A 21,451-nucleotide genomic window follows, 5' to 3' on the forward strand; every position below is an offset into this window, starting at 1 on the left:
ATTATTTTTAACCCTTACATTTCCAAATAATTATCAATACAAAGAATTAGATATATGTACACTACTACTAGAACAAAAACCCCTTGGGAGCACTTTGATTCGCTATAGGCCAGTCCTTTCTCTCAATCACAAGTCACACTCATTAGTTACCTGTGAAAATAAAAGGTTAGTTTACAATTGTAAGCTTTTATCCTGCTCAGAGTCCATTATGAGATTTTTCTTTTTGATTTTAACTTTCAACAAGTCTTCTGTAGGATCAACTTCCCAGGTACTAGGGTCGATGGATGCTTTCACTTGAGTATAGTGAGTCCAAACATTTTCTGCAGTTTTTATGGCTGTTTCAGTGGTTAGTAGTATTTGGAATGGTCCTTCCCATTCAGGCTGGAGTTGATTCTTTCCAGGTCCGAATCAGGACCTAATTTCCTGGTTGATGGCGGTGAATGGGGAATTCCAAAGGTGGGGTTTGAGCCAACAGCCCTCGGGTCCTGAGAGATGACGAAGAAGAAGACAACCCCAGAATACAGTTCTTAAGAAAACTCTCTTGTTTCAAATGGTGGTATCTCATCCCTTCTGCCCAGATAGGGCAATCCGAACAGCATCTCATATGGTGAAATCCCTATATCCTTTCTTGGTGCTGTTTGAACCTGGAGAAGTGCTAAAGGTAATCATTTTACCCAAGGAAGTTGTGTTTCTAACAGTAATTTAGTTAATTGCTTCTTTAATGTCTGGTTCATTCGCTCTACCTTCCCAGAAGAGGAGGGGTGCCAGGGGGTGTGAAAATCCCACTCAATCTCTAAGGCCTGCATTAACCCTTGCAGTACTTGTGAATTGAAATGCCTTCCTTGATCTGAATCAATGTTTTCAACTATCCAATATCTAGGAACTATTTGCTCCAGTGATACCTTAGCCACCGTGTTCGCAGTGTCAGATACAGAGGGGAAAGCTTACACCCATCCAGTCATGTGGTCAATTAGGACAAACAAGTACTTAAGTCTCCCTACTTTAGGTAACTCGGTAAAATCTACCTGTATACTTTGAAAAGGTCAAATCCCTGGCTCCCATCCCCCTCTAGGTGGGTTACGGATGACCTTTTTATTTACCTTTCGACATATGGTACATCCTCTGCATATTTGCTTCAATAAAGTGTATATTTCTACACAGACTTACTCTCTTAGCACAACATCACACATTGCTTGCACCTCCCAACGACTCTCTCGATGTAAAATAGTTAATATTTGCCTCATCGGTGCTTTATTCAGCATTTCTCTCCCATCAGGGAGTATCCATTTTCCTTCAGACTTCATGGCTTCCGATTCTTTAAAAAAAATCTCTCGAAAACTTTTTAGTTCTTTCTTAGTTTTCAATAATTCCCTGAATCCTCTCTGGATTTATTCTTTGTTTTCCCTCAGACATTAGATGCTTTATACACTTGACTTCTCTTTCTACATATTGTAATTTATTTTTCAATACTCCCAAGCATGTCCACACTGTGAACATGCTGCAGAACACACAGTATTCTGCAGGACTGTGATGGTGAGACACAGGGACTTTCAGACATGACCCTTCTCTCCAGCACAGAATGCTAGAATTCAGTAATCAGTGTTTGAGTAAGGACTTAATCTTTCAATTAATCTTCTTTTTCCCGTTTGATGACTCAGGAAATAATTTAGTTTTCTGTGATGTAACCAACAGAAATGTTAAAATGACAGCAATATACTTTCTTTACAGAACTAATTGAAGAGAAAGAACAGATGAGCAAAGACCATTTTTTGAAATTTTTATGTATATTTTTCTGAATGGTTCTTTCACCAAACATCAAGGCAATTTATTCTTGTTGCTTGGTCTGAATGTTTCTTCCAGTGTCCCCCTTTCAGATGCATTTTAAAATATCCAATATTCAACAGAAAGCAAACTAATTGCTTGATAATGACCTTTTTAATGCCCAGACTAACCTTAATGACTTTAAATGGAGTTTTAATGAGTTATTCTGAGTATAACTGTTTCCTATTTATATGCGTATACATAGAGCATTTTTGATTAAATGAAATTTTTGTTTAAGACATTTCAAGCTGAACTTTTTGCACAGTGATATACCGTAAGAGAGGCATACATAAACAAGTTCACACATGCTTGTGTTCTCACTTAATAGACCTGGTGAAATGGCAATGGCTTGAAACACGGGGACCCACACTGAAGTTCATACTCTGCCTCAGTAACACAAGATAAACCTAGCAGAACAGAGATTGATATCTAGATCTCCCATATTTTATGCTAGTGCTCTGTGCACATGTTGATATACATATGCATATTTCCCAAAGATCAAAACATCAAAATGTTCAAATTTTATCCTGAATGAGTATATTGACAACCCAACTTGGGGGAAATAGTCAAAACATCATACTGTTCTGGTGTGAAAGCAGGAAAAAAAACTTTAAACCTTAGGAAATTCTGAGGAATAGAAAAATATTCATATGAAATGTCGATTTGCACAAGTACCTTACTACGGATAAAACATCTTAATGAGCAAGGAGATAAGCAAGCTACACTTGCCAAGCTCCTTTTTATTTTCTATTATTATTTAGCCTCTCATTGAATTGATAAGTTGTATACATCATATTTTTTGTTTTGTTTTTGCTTTGCTTTTGGTGTCTGTTTTTGTTTGTCTGTTTGTTTTGTTTTTAAAAAGGCTAGATAAGCAATGCTTCTTTCACAACTTAATCCAATACGTGAAAATCCTTGGGTATAAAGACTGAGGCAAGAGAATGTTACTAATAAAAATTAGAAAGGGCAAAGAGAACATTAAAAGCTGTCTTATGAATCCGGGAAGGAGCTGAAGAGCAGTGTATATTTTGAAAACTCACTTCCATAACAGGTCCATAAAAACAAGTCAACACAGTTGGTCAGAACTTTTAAAGCCACTTCCTGCTGACTGGAATCTGGTTTTGTGACTGAACTGCTACTGTAGCAACAGTGGCTACTTTCTAAAAAAATAAAAAAACTAAAAAAATACATATTTTCAAGTAAACCTAAAACAAGAATTTAAATCCGGGCTTTTTTGCTTCTTCATAGCAATTGTTGCTTTGTTTTCTCTTAATTCTGATTCTTCCTTTATCCTGAGCTTCTTGAAGAGCCTATATATCCTTTTCTGCACTTCTCATCATGTATCATTGCCATAATGGAAGTTGTAAGCCTATTACAGCTCCAACCTGAACAAGAAAACTAAAAACAAAGTACTTTATCTAAAATTGCAAGGAGTGAATGATGTATAGAATTTATGCACTGATTTTTGTGCATCAAAGAAAATCCATACACTCATACATCTCAGCTGGGTACATGATTCTGGAAAGTAAGCTTTTCCATTGTGGCTCCCTTTGAAACATGAAGTAAAATAGAAGCCTTTTTCTACTTCAAGAACAGAGCAGACTACTGCAGTTGCTTATATCTGCAAGAACAATTTCTGCATTGTCTTAGCATGTTTTTCTCACTAATCAGAGCATACTTTATTTTAGCAGATTATTCTTTAAAACAACTAAAAACACCTTATGGCATCATAGCATAAACTTGGACAGGAGTAAAATACACTTGAATTTGAACTTTAACATTTATGTCTTCCAGAAAAAACTCAAATGAGCCTTATCTACTTCTATTTCAGCTCCTCTAAAACTACATTTCAAAGCAATTCAAATGAGGTTGTATGAACCTGCCTTGAAATGAGAAGCATGTCACCTAACAATCACAGAAGTCCAGGAAATAATAATAACAATAAAAAGCAGCATTAAGGTCTACTCTTGTGGTCTTAATTTAATTCACACATTTTCTATTGTGCCTCTCATTAAAAAGATGTCATTTTGCATGACATCTGCCATGTGAGGTGATTACATACAAATAACAAAAAATCTGAAATTTACTAAGACTATTTATGAGTAAGGTACTTTTTCCCATTTGTTTCCTGCATGATATAATAAAGGTTCTTACACACAAAAATAAACTAAAAAAAGTTTTTAAGCCATATTTAGTAGCATGAGTGAATGGCTGTCTTACTTCTCTCTCAGGAAGATACTCTCTACAAAGAGACGTGCTTATCTTACAGGGTTTCAGAATATAGGTATATTCCATGTCATATAATCAAAGTTGGGGATCTATGGCTAAACATCATATTTTCTGGCAGAACAGAAAGTTGCTTTAATAAAAAAGAGCATTCTTCATTGCCCTTTAGGTAGGCATTACCTTCCTTGTATTTTCTAATAAGAAAGAAACCAGAAATGGCAATCAGCCATGGTCTTTCATACCCTTACCTCTTCAAAGCTCTTTGTTGAAATTATTTACAACAATATTTCAGGGCAGGCAGGAGAATTTTATGTGTTTTGGATTAAAAGCAAAATATCTTGAGCCAGATATATTACCATGATGATTAAGAGGTATGTCACACACTGCAAAAGCCACAGGCCAAGTTCCCTAATCAATCAGGTTATAGCTTTTATGAGCTATATTCTGTTCTCCATTGTAAAACCTATTGCCACAACAGAAGAATATCATAAGAAATATATATATAATCATGCCCTCAAGATAAAGGGGAACAATGATGACACCGAATGACACAGTTTTCATGAGTTAATACACTGGAACTGCAGAATTCAAATGTCTTAAGTTCTGATAAAAATAAGATAACACCCTGTAGATACTCTCTCACATTTTTTTTTCCCCTTGGTCAAAGTATCAAAGCTTAGTTCTGCAGGGAAATTTTTCGAACAGAATTCAAAGTACAATTCCGTGGAAATTAAAGACTTGTTCTTCCCAACAATAGTTAATATGAACTAATATAGTACATATAGTTAGTTAGGATAGTTAATACGAAATCTTTAGAGAAAAAGTATTAAAATCTTCGAACTAAAATATTAGAAATGTTCTGATTTCAGAAACTGACGCTTTCCATTTTGGCTTGCTAAAATAACTAAAGACATTTCAGTAATTTCAATGTTAGTGCAAGCTTAACCTCACTACTGCACTATCATTTTTATATTCACTAACACTATGGCAGACAAGTCAGGTCAGAAAAGAAAAATCTGTTATTTTCTATGGTATACAGCCTTCCAAAGTTCCTCTCCAACCGTAAGATAATAGAGGATAAAGGGGAAAAAGCATGCCTAAGGTAATTCTTTTATAAAGAAAGGAAGTTTAGTTTTTGGTTAAATTAATTCAATTTCTTTCCTCAGGTCTTGATTGCAAAAAAAAAAATTCTTAAAACATTCATAATGAAAAATCTGAAGTTTCCCACCAATAATTTCACCTTGTATCATTAGAAAAATCTTATGATGGAAAACTTTCTGTATATTCCACAATGTTTTTTAAGATACAAAGATGAACGGTTTGTCAATGTGGTTAGCAATGTATTTGTCCCTTTGTCTTTTCACATTTATAAAATATGCACTTGTCTACATTGTTTTTAATTTCCCACTCTAACATATTTAAATGTCACAAGTAGAACTCTGGCTTAAGTTGTTCTATTAACACTCATTCATTGACTGAAATAACAGGAAAAACAAGGCAAATTTTTGCAAGTTTTGTAAAACTGGTTCATCGAGTTCTATGCAGCAGAGTTGTTTTTATTTGAAAATTAAAAAAAAAACTTCTCATACCTTTAGGTGGATAACAGAAATACAAAGCAAGTCTAAGAGTCAACCTAAACAGGTTCTTTATAGTAAATGTTGGCAGAATTAATCAACGTAGTACTTGCTACTGCATTGCTCTGTCAGACATTTGAGGATAAAGCTATCTTTGAACTCCAAGAACTTCAGTGGACAAATGCGTACAGAAGGGTAGGGTGTTTTGTTTTTTCCTTATTTATCCTAACTATTTGTTCGAATAATTAAAAGGCTGTAAAACATTCTTGCTTCTGCCTGACTGACAAGTTTGTGATCTACATTTCCCATGCAGCAGCCAGGCTGCAGAAACCTGACAGAAAACTCAAGATAATGATCATGACCATTAAGGGGTTTTGCCAAATAAATACAGAAATTCAAGTCATAAGAAGTTCTGCGAAGATCAATGCATTTGTCATTTAGGCACATCATAACCCTCCCGTGATTGATATGTGTAATACACATCAACATGGCATGCCTAAACGATAAATCAGCAGCTCTTCACTGAACGAGTATACTCTTATTGTCACCTTCGTAAGCTGCAGTCACTTCATATTCCTATGATGAAAGAAAGCAGAAAACAAGTGTGGCAGAAATGGAAAAAATATCCATGTTTTTGCAAGCCAAAAAAGGAAAGTTAACTAATCTTTGGGAGGGGAACCAAACTGCTTTATTTCACCCTCATTTCTTTCCTTTTGTTTTCTCATTGTTCTGTGCTTTGACTTCTCAGTGTTCTGTGTTTCTTTCCCTCCCAAATTCTTTGACTTTCCCAATGTCCATTTTTTAAAAGCAGCACACCTGAACTTGGATTAGAATATGAAAAGACCCACTAGTCACATTCTGTCATCTCACAGTTGGAATATATCACATTTAAAAACAAGCTTTGTGAACATGCAAAATAAAAAAATATGAAACAATCTGCTCCTATTTCAAGACTTCCTCCTAATTCACAAAGCTTACATTTCTGCAACAGTTACTTGGAAATTACCATACTCTAATACTGTTATCCTCAAGTATTGCATTTTTTTAATCTCTTGTAAACGTTTCTCTTTTATAAAATATAATCATTTGAATAGATGCGTTCTCCATTACATTAAACAAAAAATTACTTTCTACAATCCTACATGCAGAAAGCATATTTTAAAGCAAGCCTTCATGTTGAGTACTTTTGATGAGCAGCACAAAAGGGCTCAGCTAGACTAAAACCTACGAGAACCTAGGTTCTCACTTGCACAGAACCTGTGTTTTCATTGTAACTGATATATCCTGATATCCTCAGTCTGCAGCAGCGCTGATTATGAGGCTGCAACACTATTATGATTAATTTAAAGGAAAGCTGTTCATCAGATAAACAGGTATTTGCCATCATGTCATAGCACTTAATAGCATGTGTTTTGATACAAATATCAATACAAATAGATGACTAGGTCTTCCACTTTCCTTTTCAGTAAGGTGACAGAAAATCTAAGCTTTTTTCCATTTGCAGTTTTTCCAACAAAAGGATGTTGTTTAACCTAAAATTGAAAAGCTAGGTACTTCATATACTCAAAAATTGTGGGTAGAAAAAAAAATTCTACCAACATTTGCAAAGCTGTAAGACTGCAACTTACTATACTTAACCACAGAATTCCCATAAAATGAATAGTAACACAGGGCTATTAATACCACTTCCAATTTCATGCTTAATTTATGAAATCCTGATGTAAATCTCTTTGTTGTCAGTGGGTTAGAAATTCAAGATAAATAGTGCTTTTTTTTCTCCCTCCCTTCAAATTAAATGAAGAATATCTTTGGTATGCAGATCAAATGAGTATGTTAGAATTTTACAATGCTATCTTCTTACTATCTTCTCACAGTTCCAATGGATCTGTCTGTGAGGAAAGGCCTCAGAACATCATAACATCACAAAGGTAAAAGCAATTCAACAGCAACTGTGGAAGATTCCACACTAAGAATAATTAAAGTGTAAAAAAAAAAAAGTTATAAATACAATAAAGAGCTTACATACAGACACACGGGTATGTTTTGGTGCTTGGTCTCAAACCAGAATTCACGATCTTGAGAAGAGTTGCCATATGACCTACATAGGGCTCAAGAATGGATCAAACAACCTTAATTCAGCAGGAGAAGAGTAGAATTGTTGAAAGCTAGTCTAGACAGAAGTTTTGTAGACAGCAGTGTAACTCTAAATATCTTTTCCAGGTCTGATGGAAAGCATTTTCCTTTATTAGAGATCCACAGATCTCTAATCCTAGGATCCTAGGATCTAGATCCTAGATCCTTCTCCTAAGAAAGGCACGGATTTTTTAAACAGCTAAGCAGTACCTGTTCTACTCTTTTAGAACACACCTTAAAAAAAAAAAAATCTATTGCTCTATTGCTCATGGAAGAGCCTAGCAGAAGCCTTAGAAATACAAAGCACAGGTTTGATTCCCTCCTCAGAATGAGAGACCTGATCTACTGTCCCACAGAACACTTAATCAGCAAGCTGCAAACTATTCTACTCTATTCAGCTGAAGTCACACTATTGTAAGGAAAATAATTCACGACTTCTTGGGCCAGACAAAAGGATCACATGAGAGAGTACACCTCAGTGCCTCATTTATGCATCTTATATTTGTTATTAGCCATATTATTTGTTGTATATTTGTTATTAACCATATTATTAGCCATAGAAACTTTACTAGAAGCCAGAAGAAAAACAAGACATTCTTCTTTCCAGAAGAATGCTTTAACAAGTGAAATATAAAAACACCACTCATTCCCTTGACGGAATAAACACGATAACATATGCCTTGAAATCTGCTTGCTACATACTTACACAAAATAACAACACCTTCACTAGTTCCTAATACTCAGCTGGTCACAACTGAGAACGTTTCACTAACCTCAAGTACTGAAACAACTGACTTCTGCTGCCCTACTGCATCTCCAGATACGAAATAATTCCAAAATATTTTATCATCTGCTAGGTAACATTCTCTCTCCACTGTAAAGATGAGCAATGAGTTCAGAAAATAACTTTTTGGAGCATACAAAATAACCCTAGATCCAATTATTTTAGCAACTGTTCTGCATGGAATGGAAACTGAACTGTTCTCTCCAGCCTTCCAGTTGATATCCCTGATACATTATAACCTCACTTAAGAAGTACACAGCAACCAGCAAATTAGAAAACTTAATATCTAATGAAAATGAAAGTATAAGGCCTTTAAAATTAAACTAGGTATAGAGCTCTCCAAGAAGAAATCATAGATGCTGTAGGAAGTTCATTTAAAAATCTTCTCCAATTAAGTGTTCTCACCTCAGGTAATTAGATGATTACCTGAGAAGTAGTAAAGATGCCCAAAGAGTAATCAAACAACTGAACTACTAAGGAGACAAGTACTGTCATTGTTTAATGGAAGGTTAATTTAAAACCAGCTGTTATTTCAGCAAAATCTGTACAAAAATGGTGTGTTGATACTATTAAATTAATGGAAACTATTTGGCATTAAACATGCTTAAACTGTTCAAATTACTTGTCACAATAAGATTCTTGACAAATAACTGAATAAATCTGAGTCAAGCTCAGCATCCTGCCTTTGAGGAACTACATGCTGACTACCAATATCACTATCTAAAACTAATTAGTAGTTGGTGACTGTAGCCTGCTGGCACTAGGAAGCTGGTTAACATTCCTCAGAAACAAACAGGTCTGGGGGGAGGAGGGTGATATTTACATTTTGCTTTGGCCTCAAAAGGCAGAAAGGCAGGTAAATAATCAACTATTTACACCTGCGCACATAGCAGCTCAGTTTGTTTCATTAATCTATAAAACAGTGATATTGGATGTGCTTCAGGCATTTTCATTGACTGACATACCTTGAGTTTTGATTTTTTTTTTGACGAGTCAGAAGATTGGAGTAGAAATCCTAAAGCACGATTATTTTGTTATTGCTATTATTCAATTAAATAAATGCTGAATTAAATTGTCAAAACAGATTTCACTGGCATGCTAGAACAGCATTTTCATTTTTCTTCATGAATTTAATTTGTGGCTAAATACTGTGATGATTAGCATAATTACCTTAAATAGTACTGGGTGTATTTAGGCAAGAGGGATAGACCAATTACTGAGTATTCTACAGACAACAGTTCCTTTTTATTTCCCTAATAATGCTCTATGTAACCATTTTCCTCGTTTTTTTAATTGTTGAATGGCTTCATTTAAAAATCCCAAATTAAAGTTTAGATCAAATTTCAATTTCATATTGAAAAAAAAAAGCCTACAGTGTGACATAACTGTCAGCAAGCTCTTAGTGGACACAGTAAGAGCAAGATTTGCAAGTAATCTTTCAAAAATTTAGATATGTGTATTGGAAAACGTTCTTTTTGCTATTATCCAGCCACCTTGTAAAACGTGTGTTGTTATAAACAGTTTATGCCCAATGCAAATTCCCAGCATAGCAAAGGATCAGATGAGTAGGAAGACATAAAGTTTTACTGGTAATCTCTATTGCTTTCTAAATGATGAGAAATACACGTCTATGCATATGTATTAATATACACAGCTACACACTGGGAAAATATACAGAGAAAACATCTGTAGGCTCTTCAGCAAACAAAGAAGATTAATTTTATTGTTGTTGTTAATATTCCGAAGCACTACATTTAATCCCTGTGACAGCTGGGTGAATTCAATGCTCAATGGCACGCTGTAAGAAGCGCACTACTGGCCTCTGGTGGATGCAGGTCTTCAGCACTATCACTGAAATTTATTTAAAGAATCTCGGCAGCTTTAAGAATAAATGTTTTCCTTTATTTGTAATAAGAGAACGCAAGATTAAGTCCCTGCTTTTATGAACAAGCAAATAGAAAAATACCATTTATGGAGTCCTAAAACACAAAGGTGTGTGACGTTAGCATTACAAAGTAATACTCATTTAGACAAAAAATGGCTTAAAGCAAGGAATAACTTGATACCAAGTGAAGGACAAGTAGTATGTCACATCTAAATTTAAAAATTGTATTTGTGCTATTCCTTAAAAATAAGTACTAGAAATTTTAACAACAATACAACAGTTTAACAACAATACAACAGTTTAACAACAATAAACTGGACTATGTTCATTAAAGTACAACAAATGAAAATGCCAAAGTTTATACTAGGCTTTGAATTTTAATGCAGTTATTTTATTTCATAAGGCTGTATTTAGAATGCTCAGACTCAAAAGAAACATTCACAATTCATATAGAGCAACTGAAAAAAATACACAGGTCCTTCTGATTTTCTACAGTAATAAGAACATGTAACCAGAATGATACCTTTTATCTAAATACATGTCTGAATGTTACAGTATTTTACAGTTGAAAACAGAGTGTATGCATTCTCTGATTCCAACTGAGATTAGGAGGACATCATGTGGCAAAATAAAGTATGAATGGACCTTTAATTTCCCCCACACACACACACGCAAAAAAAAGGTATTTTCCACCTGCTACCCCTTGCAGTCAAAAACATAAAATACTCTTAACAGACACTGTGAATGTAGAAGCAACATCCAATATTTGCTATTAGGACAAAAGAGAGGATTATGAAGATGACCTGCAATTCTGCTATAAAGGTATGGATGATCTATTGGATCCAAAGGTGAGGTCAACTGTATGAAGTTCAACAAGGCCAAGTGCCGGGTCCTGCACCTGGGGTGCAACAACCCCAAGCAGAGCTACAGGCTGGGAGATGAGTGGCTGGAAAGCTGCCTGGCCGAGAAGGACCTGGGAGTATTGGTTGATAGTCGGCTGAATATGAGCCAGCAGTGTGCCCAAGTGGCCAAGAAGGCCAACAGCATCCTGGCCTGTATAAGAAGCAGTGTGGCCAGCAGGTCTAGGGAAGTGATTGTGCCCCTGTACTCGGCTCTGGTGAGGCCGCACCTGGAGTACTGTGTTCAGTTTTGGGCCCCTCTCTACAAGAAGGACATGGAGGTGCTCGAGAGAGTCCAGAGAAGGGCGACCAAGCTGGTGAGGGGTCTGGAGAACAAGTCTTACGAGGAGCGGCTGAGGGAGCTGGGGTTGTTCAGCCTGGAGAAGAGGAGGCTCAGGGGCGACCTTATCACTCTCTACATTTACCTTAAAGGAGGCTGTAAAGAGGTGGGGGTTGGTCTGTTCTCCCACGTGCCTGGTGACAGGACGAGGGGGAATGGGCGAAAGTTGCGACAGGGGAGTTTTAGGTTGGATGTTAGGAAGTACTTCTTTACCGAAAGGGTTATTAAGCATTGGAACGGGCTGCCCAGGGAGGTGGTGGAGTCACCATCCCTGGAGGTCTTTAAAAGATGTTTAGATGTAGAGCTTAGCGATATGGTTTAGTGGAGTACTTAGTGTTAGGTCGGAGGTTGGACTCGATGATCTTGAGGTCTCTTCCAACCTAGAAATCTGTGATACTGTGATACTGTGGTATTCTCAGTTTTTACACCCCAAGTGGCTATTCTGAAATTTTAGAAGTACACAGTCCCATTTATATGGTTAAATTTCACCCTTCCATGCTTTTAGACCAATACATCTTTGCCAGAGCCCTATCAAAACCAGCAACTTGTGTATCTGTGACCTGAAACGATCAATGAATAAATCAAAGGTATATATAAAGGAGTTCCACTCTATCATGGCAGTCAACCCTCCCTAACAGCTCAGTGGTAACTAGCACATGAATACTATATATATATATGTAGTCCTAAACAGGTATTCTTGGAATTATACGGCTTATGTTGCATTCCTCTAAAAACTGCATTATTTCCTTTGTCGGAGGCTACTAATAAATTCTGAGAATAGCAGCTGAAGATTAAACCTGTCTACAGGAATCTACTTAAACCTTAATTTTAAAAATAGAAAAGAAGCTGCTTCATTATAATGCTAGTCATACATTATAGAATCAATTCACATTGTTCTGATATCACTTCAGAAAATCAGCCAGAACTGAAAGAACAGAGAACGGTTAAATAGCGTGGCTAAGGATAGACAAACCTCTACAGGTTTAGAATTTCATTTCAGATAACCACAGAAAAACATGGAAGTTCAGATTCACAAATACAAAAAGCTGGAAATAGAAATTCTAAGGAGATTTCTCTTTCCTGTTTCTAGCCAAAAGACATAGCCTTGGATCATACTCTTCTTTCTCGAAATTCTTTAAATTTTTTTCACTGAATTAGAAAAGCTATCAGAAAGACATTAATGCTACTTTTCACTGCCTTCTAAAAATAAATTGTCCTTGTGGTTGAGAATAATTTTGTAATGCTGACTTTAAACACACAGCTGAGATGCCCTGAAATATTTTTATTTACAAGGCTTTTGTTATCAGTCTCAGCCTGTAACACCCAGAAAAGCCAAGCATTTCTTCCCCCACTATAGAATAATTCAGCAACCATGGATCTCCCACCCTATTCCTACACTCTCTATGGAATACATATTGACAAAACAATAGTTTGTTCATTCCCATATCTTACTACTGTGAGCAATCTTGCATTTACCTTAAACAAAGCTTTGCACAAACCTCCCCAGAAGAGTTACAACAACCCAGAAAACCATACTATCCAGTTTGCAAGCTGAATAACTACCTTCCAAGCACAGGTTGAGTAGCTGGGAAGGGTAGAAAAGGAAAGCAGGTTTCTAATCAGAAGGGTCACAGAACAGCATTTGAACAAGTGTAACTGGAAAGAAACAAACAAAAACAACACCTAAATACCACATTTTCACATGTATATCCTGCATTTTATTAGATGCAAAAAAGCATACGTATCAGTGGTGCTCTTAGAGGAGGGGTAGTTTACTAAGAGAGGCCTTCTTTGCTAGCAGTAAGCAGAGCTGAAGCCCTTGAAGCTCAGAACAGTGTTTTTAAAGCAATGCAGAATATCTTGGTATAGGTGAGGTGGGTGATAAAGTAGTTTCCAGACTGAGCTTGGTTGGTTTTATGAGATGCAAGGCCTGTTGCAGCAGAGGGGTAGATTCTATGGTCCAAGCAGTCACTTAGTCTCAGACTCCTAGTCTGCAGGCAGATATTGGGAAACATGGGAAAGTATTGAGAAAGTAACAGCAGTAACTTATACCAAGACCACAGTTGCTCACTGCCTTACTCAGAATCAAACTGAAATACAAATATATATATATACATATATATATATATAACGTCCTGCTCTTCAGGTTTCCCTGATAGAGAATAAAGGAAAACTGTGTGGCTAAAATCACACCATATTTGAAGGGTCATAGGGTCACCAAGTTTTCTATTTGCTGCATTAAATAAAGATCATAACAGAGTCCAAAAAAATGAAATTTTGTCCCTATCTGCTCTCTAACCCTACTGTTGAGCACAACCAACAACATGAAACTGTTCTTCTTTCATGCTCATTTAATCTCTTCTACTTTATTTGGTTATGCTTTTTCCTAGGCAAATACATCAATAGACAAAGAAGAAGAAAAAAAAATCTGTATCAATAAAAGTACATTGGTGTTGCCAAGCAGTCTTCTATTTGATCAACAGATCCCTTCAGATCTATCCATGTGAAGCCACAGAAGGACTACAGAGAACATGTCACCAAAGGGTTATTTAATCTTAGTGAATGGGGGAAGGGAAAAAGAGGTTTATTTACCAAAGAACATACTGTTTTTAGAACACTGAAGGAACACTTCCCAAGGTCTATATACCGAATACTCCCTGTGAGGGACAGAAAAATTTCTGCATGCCAGGCAAGAAGGGAACTTACACAATAGGATTTCAGTCTCACCTGCTCGCATCAATCCTGTCTACTAAAGTCAGTGGAATAAAATGCAAAAAGGGGGAGTGCAGTTTCTTCAGCAACAGTGCTCAGACAGTAAGAAAAAGGCTTCTATCAGCCAGCATCCAAAATAACCCAAGGTCAGATTTCCTGGAACGCAACTGTAGAGGGCATGCACTTGAGCATACAACCCTCTGCTGTTCTCATATCTCCTGATTCTCTCCAAGCTACTGATTTACATCTCCCACCTGCTGGGTAATCATACACTATCAGTAAGACTTGTTTGCACTATCTCAAGGATTGCTGTTTTTAATTTCTGCATTCCTGGGGTCCAAAATCTCAGGTGACTACCCTCCTACACAGTTCCAAAAGTAATCTGAAGGAGTTTCTAGTTGCCTGAGACAATATTCTACAAGTCCTGCTTGGCAGGTGTTTTTAAAGGATTTTCGATCTCATATTGTTGCCTGTCAGCAGTCAGATGAAAAACTTCTTGAGCATCTGGGGCGACATGTATTTGGGGTTTTACACTTAGTTGAAAAAAAAAAATATTTATCCAACAGATGGAAACGTGATACACTAGAATCTAAAGTAAGCATGCCTTTTGAAAATCTGATGCCTAAGTCAACACCAGTAGTCAGCAATAGATGGCTATGATTTCAAAAGTGTCATTGCACACAACAGAGAAAATGTCATAATTGGTCTTGTTATTTTCTTTACTTAAGAAATATTGTCTCTATAATCTAAAAATAATAATAATAATTCTGATTAATGGAGAAAAATCAAATACTTTAGTGAATTTGCTTTCCATGGAGAAATAAAAGAATCCAACCTGCAAAATTTCTCAATAACACCTGGTACACATTTAAAAGTATTTGCCATCCTAGCTAGGTTGATTAGAAGGACGACAAAAAAAAACAAGTAAATAAAAAAATTGCATCCCTATTTAATGCTTGTATGCAGCAATGCACTCCATAAAGACATAACTGCACTTGACAAAAAAGAATGGCTTCTGACCGTTTGTTTTATTAAGCTGCAGAAGCAAAAGAATTATCTGTTTAAGTTGTCTTTATGCAAGTGGAGATTGCCAATTTACGTGCAGAAAAGCTGTAAACTATCACACGAAACAAACTAAACACTGGACCTAAACAAATAAACAAAAAAAAAAAACAAACATAATTTTAACATTGCTAATCTTGGATATTTAGTTCCAGAACTGAACTTTGCAAACATAATTTTTATCTAACTAGTAAGAGGTGGAACAGCTGTGTTTGTATTAACAGGTGCAAATATTACCTCAATTTCCTTTACTTCAACCACATACTGTGGCCTCAGAGCTACTTATGATAACTGGAAAACATTCTGGGTGTGTAGACTATTATAATAAACTCTTTCTGAAGAAAAAAAAATTAGTCAGCCTAACATTTTTATTGTAAAACTTATCACAAGCCACTGGAAAAAAAAAAATTGACATTTCATCCTGAAGAGCCTTTTGACAACTATTATTCATGGAGGTAAAGTTCAGGAAAATTCAGTTCTACTTCCTCAGAGATAACATTTATGAATATCATAAATTAGATTGTAAGAGTATCTTTAAAGATTTTGTTCTGCCTCAAGACAGTTTACAGATTATATAATACATATTAACACAGTAAGTCATCTGCACATATTACCAGAATATACCTGCCTTTATTCTTCAGACTTCATTTTTATTTAAATAAGCATCTCTGCTTTATATAATAACACTTTATGAAAATAGTCGAGCATATTCGTAAATATTTTTTGACCATGTACTTGGAAATTAATTATTTCTATAACAATTTTTGGTAAAATATCTTCCAATCTTGTGCAGGACCTTCAGCTTGTACCCAAGTACACTTGAGTACATACAAATCATCTATGCAATTACATGCACAGAAATTTCAATACTTGGGAATCTTTTGTGTAGCAATCTTCTTCCCTGGATCTCGTTTACTGATATTGTTTACGTTTCAGATCAAACAATTTAAATTCTGAGGTATTTCCTACTTTCCAAATCCTTTAGATGCAAGGTTAACGTATTTTCTTTTTCTTAAAATATATCTTTTGCGATGTTTTCTACTTGTACTTCTTATGGGTATTTGAAGTTAAGCATATTTCACAATACAGATCAGATCATGGCCCTACAGAATCACTTAAGTTATTCTAAAGAACAAGTAACTTTCCCCCAGCAAAATCTCTCTGAAATCTACTGGAATGCCCAGTGAATAATCTTGGTAAAGGGGAGTATTTGTGCAGTCAGACCTTAGTACATGATGTTATACTTTCTTTTTTGTTGCTTTCTCAAAAAAGGATGTTTTTAACCTGTATATTACACTAATTCATTGTGCATAAATTGTCCCATTGCACATAAATTATTGTTCTTCTCCATCTGTATCCAAAATTTTAATTAAAGTAGCCTCTGGTTTTACCATCAGACATGCTGAGGAGCTCTCACTGGTGTAACACATACTTAGCAGAGCTAATTTACCAATTTTACAGTGCTGCTGATAGATGTTTCTGTCTTAAATGCATATTGAAAACCACCATTTCTCTCAAGCCTTCAGCAGAAACATAATTTTAAGTTTCATTTCAATCAATTATAATGAACAAAGATAACAAGTAAAAAATGTGTAGTTATTTGTTCTCATGGATCTCAAATCAGCTGGCAGTAAAATTCCTGATCCTCCCTGTTGCAGTTACTCTACAAAAGGCTGGAGGAGGGAAATGCCATTTTGGTATTTTACAGTGACTTTTTTTTAGCATAGTTGCTTAGCTGCTGAATAGATAGGAACACACAGAAAGATTCAGAAAATCAGACTGGGAGTTGAAGATAATACAAAAACCCACAGGGAATTAATTAACTCTTGCATATGCTGAAGCCTTTTTACAAAAAAAAAAAAAAAAAAAAAAAAAACAACCCTGGGGAACTGGATGGCACTTAATAATCAAACAATGGTTACAGTTACTCATATGATTAAAAACATGTCCACAGTAAGATATCAAAGCTCAAATGCTGAGGGGTCACAGACTTTCCAAATGTGGCGTGCTAGACAATACTCGTTTCCCAAATGGGAAGCTGAAGATGGTGACCAAAACCCAACAAAATTTAACTGTATGAAGTTCAACAAGGCCAACTGCCGGGTCCTGCACTTGGGGAGCAACAACCCCAAACAGCGCTACAGGCTGGGCAATGAGTGGTTAGAAAGCTGCCTGGAGGAGAAGGACCTGGGAGTATTGGCTGACAGGCAGCTGAATATGAGCCAGCAGTGTGCCCAGGTGGCCAAGAAGGCCAACAGCATCCTGGCCTGCATAAGAAGCAGTGTGGCTAGCAGGGCTAGGGAGGTGATTGTTCCCCTGTACTCGGCTCTGGTGAGGCCGCACCTCGAGTACTGTGTTCAGTTTTGGGCCCCTCCCTACAAGAAGGACATCGAGGTGCTCAAGCGAGTCCAGAAAAGGGCAACGAAGCTGGTGAGGGGTCCGGAGAACAAGTCTTACGAGGAGCGGCTGAGGGAGCTGGGGTTGTTCAGCCTGGAGAAGAGGAGGCTCAGGGGCAACCTTATTGCACTCTACAGGTACCTTAAAGGAGGCTGTAAAGAGGTGGGGGTTGGTCTATTCTCCCACGTGCCTGGTGACAGGACGAGGGGGAATGGGCTAAAGTTGCGCCAGGGGAGGTTTAGGTTGGATATTAGGAAGAACTTCTTTACCGAAAGGGTTGTTAGGCATTGGAATGGGCTGCCCAGGGAAGTGGTGGAGTCACCATCCCTGGAGGTCTTTAAAAGACATTTAGATGTAGAGCTTAGTGATATGGTTTAGTGGAGGACTTGTTAGTGTTAGGTCAGAGGTTGGACTAGGTGATCTTGGAGGTCTCTTCCAACCTAGATGATTCTGTGATTCTGTGAAAATTTAGAAAACCCTCCATCTCAAAGAAATGAAACACTGCTCACCTGCTCTTCTTAAGAAATGGCAAGAAATCCTTGGCAAGAAATCCTTGATTTTACTAGTTTCACAAGTGTTTGCATTATGTAACCATCTTCAGTCCCATCATTATTACAGAAGTATCATATTTCTCTGTATTTGCTGCTATAATATTTTACAGGAACAACTCAGAAGAATACAAATAACAGCACTGTCTGCAACTAATGCTATAGAAGTAGTTGTGTGCTGGATTTCATACTTAAATTTATGAATTCTCAGGAATTATGGAGAAGAAGAAAAAATTTGAAATCAGGGCAAGTTCTCTGAGTTGGCTTTATAAAAAGGTAAATATTGAAGGCTTTCAAACAGTAAAATTGCATATTTAGAAGACACATTTCTGTCCATATACTCTCCATTTTGGTATTGAAACAGAATATCATCACTTATTAGATTAGTCCTTCATTTTTAACCCAACTACAGATGGCTTCCACTGCTAACACCCCTATTTTGTACTATTTTCCCTCTTTCTCGTCCTATCAGAAGGAATAAATGCTGGCATAATTTGCTAAGCATCAGTGAATATGGAGATAATTTATTTTTAAAGGGGAGAAGATACTACTTCCTTACAGTCTGGCTGAGCATGTTAGCTTTTGGAACCATCCATTCAATGGATCCATCAACGTGAGTCCTTATGTTCATATCAGGAGTATCCTTTTGAAGTAAACCTCCTGTTCATTCCCTCTTTCCCTTGTTGACATGGCATAAATCAGAGTGCATCCAGATATCCTCCAAATGAAACAAAGCTGAAAGATGCACTCTACAGAGTTTGAATGCCCTCTAGACCCCATCAGCATATGTTTCCCTCCATTCAAAGAACATAATGTCTACAAAAATGTGTATGTCTATGCATACTTCCAGAAGGGCAAGACTGGGAGGGCTTCAGCATCTCCCTTCCAGTCTCTCACATCCTTGGCACAGATGACAGCACCACTAAAACACTAACTATAGTGCCATCCTGCAGCTCTTCTCCATCTCCTTCACTTTACTTGCCAGATTGACTCAGTTCCTAAACAGGGCAAGCGAGACTGAAGAGCTGAGGAAAGCAGTGGTGCTGTGTGAGAAACACAAATAAAAGCAGTGTTGTGACAGGAAAGCAGAAAAGAGGGTTTAAACCCTACCTCCACCTGAAGCACCATTCCATGGGATCACCCACAGCATGTGATCATTTCTATTTTTAAATGCTGTATTTTCTAACATGAGTCAATTACCAATCTATTTCTGATCTGAACAGGAAGGACGGTGGAACAACTTTCATCACAGCTGAACCAAAATTAGAACTGAAAATGGATCAGCTCAGTTCCTTTATTTATACTAACCAACTTTAGGTGTATCTGTGTGAGCCAGTCAGAATTAAAAAGAGTATCCGTAAGCTCCTTCTCTAGATACTGGGGATCAGAATCAGGTTTAAAGTGTTACTCAGAACACAGCTTAAATTGGGCATTGGAAGGTGCGTGTTCTCTCCCAAGCTTTTACTCAGAAAACTGGCTAAATAATTCAGTCAGCTAAATTAAGTGATCATCTAATAACAATGATTACAGTTACGTGCCTAATCAATGTCCATAAGATTTACCTTTCCATCACCTACAGTGTTTGTGTGGATCCAAGCACACTGAAGCCCTTGATCAGAGATGAGCTTCTGAGCAGGCTTACCCAACAGGACAGTGGGCTCAACAGGAGTCAGCAACGCCTCTCTGCTGCCATGAAGGCCAGCCCCATACCAGACTGCATTAGCATGCCCATAGCCAGCATACTGGGGGAAGCTTTTATTCCCGTCTGCTCAGCACCTGTGAGGCCATTTGTGGAGTAGCCTTTTCTGGAACACTGAGGCCAGTTTGGGCACTCAGTATGAGAGAGACACTGACAAACTGGAGGGAGTCCAGAGGCAGGCCACTAAGATGGCAAGGGGATTAGAGCACATTACATAAACTGAGATTAAAAAATCTGGGTTTAACTAGTACAAAAAAAAAAAAAAAAGGCTATGAGGAACACAAATGTAGTTTTCTACAGCCTACAGAGGAGTTAGAGAGAACAGAAAAGCGGACGCTTTCCAGAGGTGCACAGTGAAAGAACAAAAGGCAATTCTGACTTTGCACAAGGACAAAAATTCCTCACCATGGGAGAGGCTAAGCATTGCAGCAAGGCCCTGGAGAGGCTATGGAAACTCCATTTGTGGAGATTTTTTAAACTAAATAGGGCAAGGCCCGGAGCCTCTGAAATTAACCATGCATTCAACAGGACTGTGAACTAAATGACTTCCAACATCCCTTCCAACCTAAATTCTTCTATGTTTCTAAAACTGAGACACACAAATTACACATACAAAAATGTAAGTTAAATTGCATGACATGAATTGGCTAAAATCAATATAAAATTATTTTTTAAAATGGTTGTGCCATTTGGTGATAGCAGAAGCATTTTTCTCTGTGGCAGAATGGAGATACTCTAGCCGTAAAAATGACACAAGTTAAAAAAAGGAATAAATCTTTAGTAATAACATGGTGATTGTAGTGAGGATGTTTCATTATTAGAAGATTGGCAAAATGGTGCTGGAAATGCGATCAAACACAAAGGTGGCAGATATGAATTCATGAAAATATCAAATGTTTAAGCTGTGTTAAAAATGCAGGAAGACTATTTTCTGTACTGTCTGATGAAGCCCTGCTGCTGTTTTTTTCAGAATAACTGATCTGTCTTACAATTCCTTAGGAAAGCTTGCAAACACAGAATTAGAGTAATCAATATATTACAAAGACATTAGTAAAAATACTGAGGTATCCTGATGTAAAAAGATATAGATCGTGGTGGAAAATATACAAATATAAATATTTTAACAGCCCAAAGACAAAAGTAATTTTATGCACCAAGGTTGTCCTTGAAGCTAGTTACACATGAGGGAAATACTTCTAGAAAAGAAAAAAATCATTGCCTTTTTCCAAACTATTTTGACTACAAATGATTCGGTTTTCATATCAATTCAGTACACATAATATATGCAGCATGTTTACATTTGGAGTTTATACCTGCAATTACATAATTTTATAGATGTATGTATACATAAGCATAGGGTCAGCCATGGAT

The 21,451-nt window shown here is 36.8% G+C and overlaps 1 long non-coding RNA gene across 1 annotated transcript; it reads right to left on the reverse strand.

Annotated features, from left to right (window-relative positions):
- Positions 1-10,243: 10,243 nt before the first annotated feature.
- On the reverse strand, positions 10,244-14,999 carry LOC136790956 (uncharacterized). The gene is made up of 3 exons (XR_010831945.1): positions 14,390-14,999; positions 13,404-13,653; positions 10,244-13,318 (listed from the first exon to the last, which is right to left on the reverse strand). It is a non-coding gene; the product is annotated as an uncharacterized lncRNA (long non-coding RNA).
- Between the last annotated feature and the right edge of the window lie 6,452 nt (positions 15,000-21,451).

Source organism: Anser cygnoides, chromosome 5, assembly GCF_040182565.1.
Source record: "Anser cygnoides isolate HZ-2024a breed goose chromosome 5, Taihu_goose_T2T_genome, whole genome shotgun sequence".
Classification (NCBI taxonomy): Eukaryota; Metazoa; Chordata; class Aves; order Anseriformes; family Anatidae; genus Anser; species Anser cygnoides.